Genomic DNA, 9,210 nt, shown 5'->3' with positions numbered 1-9,210 from the left:
CGCTCTATTGGAAAAATGCCCAATTGGTCCCTGGTCCTGCAGATGCACTGGGTGTGGCCATGGGACATATCGGTAATCTCAACCGCGCGACCAGTGTGGTTGATTTATCATTGGTACACTGTTCGGTTTGCTCTCTTGATTAGACCCACCACATCCCACAACGCACTCCAGATCCCTGAGACTCAGCGTATGCCATCAACCGTAGCCCTATACCTCACTTACCGATGCCCCTGCTAACTGTAATTTGGCATCACGGATCTTGGTCTCAGAATCAACTGTGGGGATATTTTGCGCTGGTTTCTTTGAGTTCTGTCAGCCAAGAATCTGCTGTGCACTCTTGTAAATCTCAGCACATCACCTTCAATCTCATGTCTCCTGTCCGCTTGAGAGGGTGAGGCCAAGTTAAACAGGGTTTCACCCTTGTTGGTCAGACCCTGCACTGGTTTCCATTCCCTGCTTTGCCTTCTCCTGCTTCCAGGTGTCCTGAGGCCTCATCCTATCTTTGGAAGTAACAGACCTCTCTTCGGCAAGTGTCCTGTGCCAAAGGCTGGGTGAGTGGAGTTTTACATTTCTCTGTACAAGGGAGCGCGTGAGTGCAGGTTGCACTTCTTCTCTGCCAACTGGGCATCGATGAATCAACACTATCCAGATACATTTCACAGAAATGTGATATTTGCTTAGCTCTTGGTTTCTATAAAGCCGTGGTGGGAGGGGTTGTCCAAAGAAAACTGTTTTGACATTGTGTTGATATCTCATTAGCAGTCTTTAAGAATTTTAACAGAATTCATTTCCATGTTTTGGGAGTTAAACGAAAATGAAGTTATTTTTTGAAACACACTAAATCAACCTAGAAGCCAGACTTGTCAATTTTGGTAACATGTTGTCAGCTCTACGGAAAACCTAGACAGATAGAATGCAAACTAGCAGTCCAAACTGTTAAAGGGGTCATGTCAGCTCTTTACGGTTGAAGCCTCCGAGACCAACAGGAACCATGAAATAACTATTGGAAACATGAAATAACCCCCAACCTTGGATACACTTGGGCATGTGGTGCCCTTTAGACCTATTTGTCACCTACTGGCCAATGTTGGCATTTAAAGAGGTAACATCCCTCTCTAGGAAAATACAAGAGGAAACAAACCAAATATATACATTTAGGTTTGAATCCAAAAGCACCTAGAGGCATTATAGCTAGGAGAAACCTGCTGCAGTTATGCTTGTCTATGGAGAACCAGGTGTTCTTCTATCAGTGATGAGAACAGTTAATCTTCCGATCATGTTGGGTAAAGCCATTTAACACAACCAAGTCTGCACCCACATGATATAGTGCCCCCGGGGGATTGACTCAAGTGAAAGACGATCCACATAAGCTGTGTCTTTAATGTCATTGGCGACTTTTACAGTACACATCACTTTCTGACTTGTACTATTTACCTATACTGTCTTGAAAAACTGAGGCCTAATACAGATTCAAGTTCAGTCAAAGATTCCCCTCACTTACCACACTCCCTTCACCCCAGGGAAGACATAAACACAACATTTGCTGAATCTAGCGGAAGGCCATCGTTTCTTGGTGTGAGCTAAGTATTCAATTCCTATCTATTTCAGCCGAGACTATTTGACCTTTAAGGAGTTCACTGTTGTTCACAGAGTGTGAAGCTGGAGGAACTCTGATTCTAGGAGGGACTTGCCCTTCTCCTAATGGCTTCATTGCCGCTCAGGTACTGAACCTTCAAAATGGATGCGTGAGTGGAGGGGAGGGAAGGGCAAGTGCTTGCTAGCTAGGCCCAAACCTGGGAAAAGGCTTACCTGGGCTTGGTGAATTTTGGTCTGAATGGCTTGGGAAGGCCCCTTGGGACGTGTGGATTCTCACGACCTCTTCGAAGAACAGGAGCGTTTTGATCATCTCTGCCATCTCTTCTCTTGCACACGTCAGGGACCTTGGACCCGTTCTTGGAGAAGAGAATTGAGGAACTTCTTCAGTCCACGTTGGCACTCCGTATGTTTCTGCCAGTATCAGCGAGGTTCAATATGTCTCCTGAATGTCTTTTGAGCCTGGTATCCTCTACAGCTGTCTCCACGCCAGTATTCTCCATTGTAGCAGAACATCTCTCATCCATGTGTTCGCATCTCTCCTCAATCCGTGCCGCCAGCTTTTCGGCCAGCTTCTCTTCGTGACTCCCCTAAAGTCGACTTCACCAGGACTGGGCAAGTCTGAAAGAACCTCGGAGCCTCACCAGTAAGCTGATGACAGGCAGATCTTCCACTGTCTGCCCTTTCAGGTTCTGGAAACTGACCTGTGATCTCAGGTCTTTGGGCAGAAAAAGTATCTCGAACTTACACAGCTTCCCGGACCAAACACCTAAGTCAAGCTCCACAGAGGCCTGCAGCCCCTCCATCACACTGATCCACCCACAGAACTCGGCCCGGTTACCTAGGATCCAACAGCCACAACAAGCCTCGTGGAACACACCAACATTCCACCTGGAATCCAACCGGTAACTGCCATCCCCAATGGCTGCTGCATCTTGTCAGTGTTGGGGGAGGGGCTGCATCCGACGAGAGGTTCCTAAAGTAAATGTGGTTCTGCCCACTAGCGTCCCATGGGCCTTTCTTCTTCCCTCTTTCCTTTTGTTCAGATCTGTATGCACAGTACCAATGGAGAGAAGTGTGTCCCTTTTCAGTTGAAGGTTTCACACGTCTTTAAACTTTCTAAGAGTTCACAGTACACAGAGACCCAGTAAAGGAGACTTATGTTCCTATAATATCCGTACAACCGGAATACATATGCTTCGCATGATTTCTGCTGAAAAACCCACAATCTCAGGACATGGATCTATTGGTTTCATGGGGGCTGAAATTCCAAGTAATGAAACCAACCCCAATGTGCACTTTACTGTCTGTCTCTTTTGCTCTTAGTACACTTTGGCAGAGCTACTTGCCTTTGTTATAGGCTTCTTACAATTCTTCTCTACGTAGCATAGAATATGGCATTCTTTCATCCTGTTGGAAGACATACAAGACTACATCACGGACTAGGAATCCATTGGATTCCAAATCGGCATTTGGGTGAGGTCACGATATGCTCTTATGAATCTATATTTACGAATATGAATGCACGCCTCTGATTTCCGAATACAAGTGTGCTGAGTACATGCAAGCCGCAATACTGGGTCGATGCGTGCTGAATGATCCTTGACATCACCTTGAGTATTTTCTTTTGAATAATCATGTTTCCCATGGTATATGTCAGCCAACCGTACCATTTTGGTGCATGTTTGTTGGTTTGATTCTTTGTTGGTCTGCTTCTCGCTTGTTTTGCAAACACGTCAGGACATGCATCTCTCCTTTCGCTTCAAACAGAGAGTCAAATTACCTGATTCACTTAAGAGAGTGCTTCCAATCACCTATGATTTCCTGCTTCCCTCTCCAATCTTTAAGGTTTTGATGTCCTCCTTGCCTTCTTCTTGTTTCTTCTTTGCCACTCATGCTCTTCTTGCATTTCCAATAATGGTTTTCTTCTTTCCATTTCATCTTGCTGCTTTTCTATTCCGGGGAGGATTCTCAACCTTCCTTTTAGAAGAAATTTTGAACTGCTGAATTCTTTTTTGATTTGCCGGTCTGCGGATTGCTCTAGCTCTGCCGTTATTAGAAATGGTGGTCATGTGGCATAGGCTACCCTAGGTGGCAGCATTTGGCCATTCAGGTTATGGTCTGTGTCCTGGCACTCCTCCCTGTCCTGAAATATTGCTGCCGAGTTATAAGCTGAAACCCCTCTGGAGGTTCCCTTGTGACTATGTTGTTTCCTAAAGGTGCATTTTAAATCACTGTGATATTCGTGAACTTTGTTGATTGGAATCATACAGCTGCTGGTAGGTCTATTGGGATTCCACCTCCTTTGGATGCTGTGTAATTCCTGAATTTGCATAGATGATTTTTTCTTGGCTTTCAACAAGTTTCAGTCTGATATTTCTACAGATAAATTTTCAGACATATTTTATTTCTTTATCTCTTGCTTTTCCATCTGGGACTCTTATGAATTCTAGTCTTTCATGCCCTGTATTAACCCAGGATACAACAGCAATATTTTCATTGTTTTGCACTTGCTTTCCTATGTCCGAATCTGACCGAGGGATTTCTGTTCCCCTGTCTTCACAGTCATTCACGCGTCCCTCTGCATTATCTAGTCTGCTAAGGACTGAATTTTAGCCCTGATATTATCACATCCACTGAGTTTTCTGATATCTTTTGGCTCGTCTTTAGACTTTCTCTTCCCCTTTTCTGGTATTCTGCCTTTTGTGATTCTGAGACCCTTTTGTTCTTCAGTGTTTTCCTGACCTCCATTTTCAACACTTGGACTGCATAGCGTTTTGCAGTCTAATTGTTTGAAAGCTTATCTTTTGGGCCTTCAATATCTTTGGAACTGTAAATGGTACTTCCTATTTCTTTTACTGTACTTCTTCATCTCTACTGGTCAGGTAATATCAGGTATCTAATGTAGATTTTTAGGGCTATGTTAAGTGAAAATTTTAGACTCTTGTCTCTACGCAATTCCAAGGGATTTCTGTGAGGACAATTTCTCCTAGACATTGATGCCATATTCTGTTCCTGTGTGTGTTGTCTGGTATATCTCCAATTGCTGGTGTTGCATTTGTTGTGATGAACAACCCATACTATTTCGATTAGCATAACTTCATTTTGATTACGCTTATCTCACAATTCTGAAAGTGCGCAGGACACGGCCTCTTGTGGAAATGAGGATTCTAAAGGTTCTCAGCTCTGCATTCTGCTCTATGTCATTTTGGAGTGTTTCCAAAACAGCAAACTGAGAGTGCGCTTGTGCTTTGTAGTGCCACGGGAAAGTCGCAATGAAAGCAGTTCTTCCCAGAGCTTCTCTGTCTACTGAAACACCAGTGGAAGCACATCCATGGATGTCACAAATCAGGGCCTGCTGGAATGATCCCGCAGACCGACCTTGGTGTCCTCGCTGCCGTACCGTGCCGGTGCCATCCAAAATGTAGCATCAGATTTTGGGAGATAGTGCTGAAGGAAATGCTTCCTTTTCTCACGCTGTGGACTTGGACCACTCTACCGTGTCCTATCATCCTTGTGGCACGTGTGCACGAAGGCCACAACAGAGCTGTTGCCCATCCTGTGCCTCAAACCAAACCATAATCCCAGCACAGGTTATGAATGTAGCAAATCCTAAGGCTTTTCATTCTGATTTCAAAAACAAGGCCCCCTGGATCCCTCAGACCAGATGCACAATAGCTCTGATTCAGCCCCACACGTGCTCTATTGGCAAAATGCCCAATTGGTCCCTGGTCCTGCAGATGCACTGGGTGTGGCCATGGGACATATAGGTAATCTCAACCACGCGACCAGTGTGGTTGATTTATCATTGGTACACTGTTTGGTTTGCTCTCTTGATTAGACCCACCACATCCCACAACGAACTCCAGATCCCTGAGACTCAGGGTATGCCATCAACTGTAGCTCTATACCTCACTTACCGATGCCCATGCTAACTGTAATTTGGCATCACGGTTCTTGGTCTCAGAATCAACTGTGGGGATATTTTGCGCTGGTTTCTTTGAGTTCTGTCAGCCAAGCATCTGCTGTGCACTCTTTTAAATCTCAGCACATCACCTTCAATCTCATGTCTCCTGTCCGCTTGAGAGTGTGCATCCAAGTTAAACAGTGTTTCACCCTTGTTGGTCAGACCCTGCCCTGGTTTCAATTCCCTGCTTTGCCTGCTCCTGCTTCCAGGTGTCCTGAGGCCTCATCCTGTCTTTGGAAGTAACAGACCTCTCTTCGGCAAGTGTCCTGTGCCAAAGGCTGGGTGAGTGGAATTTTACATTTCTCTGTACAAGGGAGCGCGTGAGTGCAGGTTGCACTTCTTCTCTGCCAACTGGGCATCGATGAATCAACACTATCCAGATACATTTCACAGAAATGTGATATTTGCTTAGCTCTTGGTTTCTATACAGCCGTGGTGGGAGGGGTTGTCCAAAGAAACCTCTTTTGACATTTTGTTGATATCTCATTTGCTGCCCTTAAGAATTTTATCAGAATTCATTTACAAGTTTTGGGAGTTATACGAAAATGAAGTTATTTTTTGAAACACACTAAATCGACCTAGAAGCCAGACTTGTCAATTTTGGTAACATTTTGTAAGCTCTACGGAAAACCTAGACAGATAGAATGCAAACTAACAGTCCAAACTGTTAAAGGGGTCATGTCAGCTCTTTACGGTTGAAGCCTCTGAGACCAACAGGAACCATGAAATAACTATTGGAAACATGAAATAACCCCCAACCTTGGATACACTTGGGCATGTGGTGCCCTTTAGTCCTATTATTCACCTACTGGCCAATGTTGGCATTTCAAGGGGTAACATCCCTCTCTAGGAAAATACAAGAGGAAACAAACCAAATATATACATTCAGGTTTGAATCCAAAAGCACCTAGAGGCATTATAGCTAGGAGAACCCTGCTGCTGTAATGCTTGTCTATGGAGAACCAGGTGTTCTTCTATCAGTGATGAGAACAGTTAATCTTCCGATCATGTTGGGTAAAGCCATTTAACGCAACCAAGTCTGCACCCACATGATATAGTGCCCCCGGGGGCTTGACTCAAGTGAAAGACGATCCACATAAGCTGTGTCTTTAATGTCATTGGCGACTTTTACAGTACACTTCACTTTCTGACTTGTACTATTTACCTATACTGTCTTGAAAAACTGAGGCCTAATACAGATTCAAGTTCAGTCAAAGATTCCCCTCACTTACCACACTCCCTTCACCCCAGGGAAGACATAAACACAACATTTGCTGAATCTAGCGGAAGGCCATCGTTTCTAGGTGTGAGCTAAGTATTCAATTCCTATCTATTTCAGCCGAGACTATTTGACCTTTAAGGAGTTCACTGTTGTTCACAGAGTGTGAAGCTGGAGGAACTCTGATTCTAGGAGGGACTTGCTCTTCTCCTAATTTCTTCATTGCCGCTCAGGTACTGAACCTTCAAAATGGATGCGTGAGTGGAGGGGAGGGAAGGGCAAGTGCTTGCTAGCTAGGCCCAAACCTGGGAAAAGGCTTACCTGGGCTTGGTGAATTTTGGTCTGAATGGCTTGGGAAGGCCCCTTGGGACGTTTGGATTCTCACGACCTCTTCCAAGAACAGGAGCGTTTTGATCATCTCTGCCATCTCTTCTCTTGCACACGTCAGGGACCTTGGACCCATTCTTGGAGAAGAGAATTGAGGAACTTCCTCAAGTCCACGTTGGCACTCCGTATGTTTCTGCCAGTATCAGCGAGGTTCAATATGTCTCCTGAATGTCTTTTGAGCCTGGTATCCTCTACAGCTGTCTCCACGCCTGTATTCTCCATTGGAGCAGAACATCTCTCATCCATGTGTTCGCATCTCTCCTCAATCCGTGCAGCCAGCTTTTCGGCCAGCTTCTCTTCGTGACTCCCCTAAAGTCGACTTCACCAGGACTGGGCAAGTCTGAAAGTACCTCGGAGCCTCACCAGTAAGCTGATGACAGGCAGATCTTCCACTGTCTGCCCTTTCAGGTTCTGGAAACTGACCTGTGAACTCAGGTCTTTGGGCAGCAGAAGTATCTCGAACTTACACAGCTTCCCGGACCAAACACCTAAGCCAAGCTCCACAGAGGCCTGCAGCCCCTCCATCACACTGATCCACCCACAGAACTCGGCCCGGTTACCTAGGATCCAACAGCCACAACAAGCCTCGTGGAACACACCAACATTCCACCTGGAATCCAACCGGTAACTGCCATCCCCAATGGCTGATGCATCTTGTCAGTGTTGGGGGAGGGGCTGCATCCGACGAGAGGTTCCTAAAGTAAATGTGGTTCTGCCCACTAGCGTCCCATGGGCCTTTCTTCTTCCCTCTTTCCTTTTGTTCAGATCTGTATGCACAGTACCAATGGAGAGAAGTGTGTCCCTTTTCAGTTGAAGGTTTCACACGTCTTTAAACTTTCTAAGAGTTCACAGTACACAGAGACCCAGTAAAGGAGACTTATGTTCCTATAATATCCGTACAACCGGAATACATATGCGTCGCATGATTTCTGCTGAAAAACCCACACTCTCAGGACATGGATCTATTGGTTTCATGGGGGCTGAATTTCCAAGAAATGAAACCAACCCCAATGTGCACTTTACTGTCTGTCTCTTTTGCTCTTAGTACACTTTGGCAGAGCTACTTGCCTTTGTTATAGGCTTCTTACAATTCTTCTCTACGTAGCGTAGAATATGGCATTCTTTCATCCTGTTCGAAGATATACAAGACTACATCACGGACTAGGAATCCAGTGGATTCCAAATCGGCATTTGGGTGAGGTCACGATATGCTCTTATGAATCTATATTTATGAATATGAATGCACGCCTCTGATTTCCGAATACAAGTGTGCTGAGTACATGCAAGCCGCAATACTGGGTCGATGCGTGCTGAATGATCCTTGACATCACCTTGAGTATTTTCTTTTGAATAATCATGTTTCCCATGGTATATGTCAGCCAACCGTACCATTTTGGTGCATGTTTGTTGGTTTGATTCTTTGTTGGTCTGCTTCTCGCTTGTTTTGCAAACACGTCAGGACATGCATCTCTCCTTTCGCTTCAAACAGAGAGTCAAATAAGCTGATTCACTTAAGAGAGTGCTTCCAATCACCTATGATTTCCTGCTTCCCTCTCCAATCTTTAAGGTTTTGATGTCCTCCTTGCCTTCTTCTTGTTTCTTCTTTGACACTCATGCTCTTCTTGCATTTCCAATAATGGTTTTCTTCTTTCCATTTCATCTTGCTGCTTTTCTATTCCAGGGAGTATTCTCAACCTTCCTTTTAGAAGAAGTTTTGAACTGCTGAATTCTTTTATGATTTGCCGGTCTGTGGATTGCTCTAGCTCTGCAGTTATAAGAAATGGTGGTCATGTGGCATAGGCTACACTAGGTGGCAGCATTTGGCCATTCAGGATATGGTCTGTGTCCTGGCACTCCTCCCTGTCCTGCAATATTTGCTGCCGAGTTATATGCTGAAACCCCTCTGGAGGTTCCCTTGTGACTATGTTGTTTCTCCAGGTGCATTTTAAATCACTGTGATATTCGTGAACTTTTGTTGATTGGAATCATACAGCTGTTGGTAGGTCTATTGGGATTCCACCTCCTTTGGATGCTGTGTAATTCC

General features: G+C 45.0%; 1 long non-coding RNA gene across 1 annotated transcript; it reads left to right on the top strand.

The window, feature by feature from the left end:
* Positions 1-477: 477 nt before the first annotated feature.
* Positions 478-5,847, top strand: LOC140695574 (uncharacterized). The gene is made up of 4 exons (XR_012071226.1): positions 478-551; positions 1,609-1,721; positions 1,937-2,498; positions 5,770-5,847. It is a non-coding gene; the product is annotated as an uncharacterized lncRNA (long non-coding RNA).
* Positions 5,848-9,210: the final 3,363 nt, after the last annotated feature.

The sequence above is a fragment of the Vicugna pacos genome, unplaced genomic scaffold (genome assembly GCF_048564905.1).
Source record: "Vicugna pacos unplaced genomic scaffold, VicPac4 scaffold_427, whole genome shotgun sequence".
Lineage (NCBI taxonomy): Eukaryota > Metazoa > Chordata > Mammalia > Artiodactyla > Camelidae > Vicugna > Vicugna pacos.
This window is presented reverse-complemented; position numbering and strand designations above follow the sequence as displayed.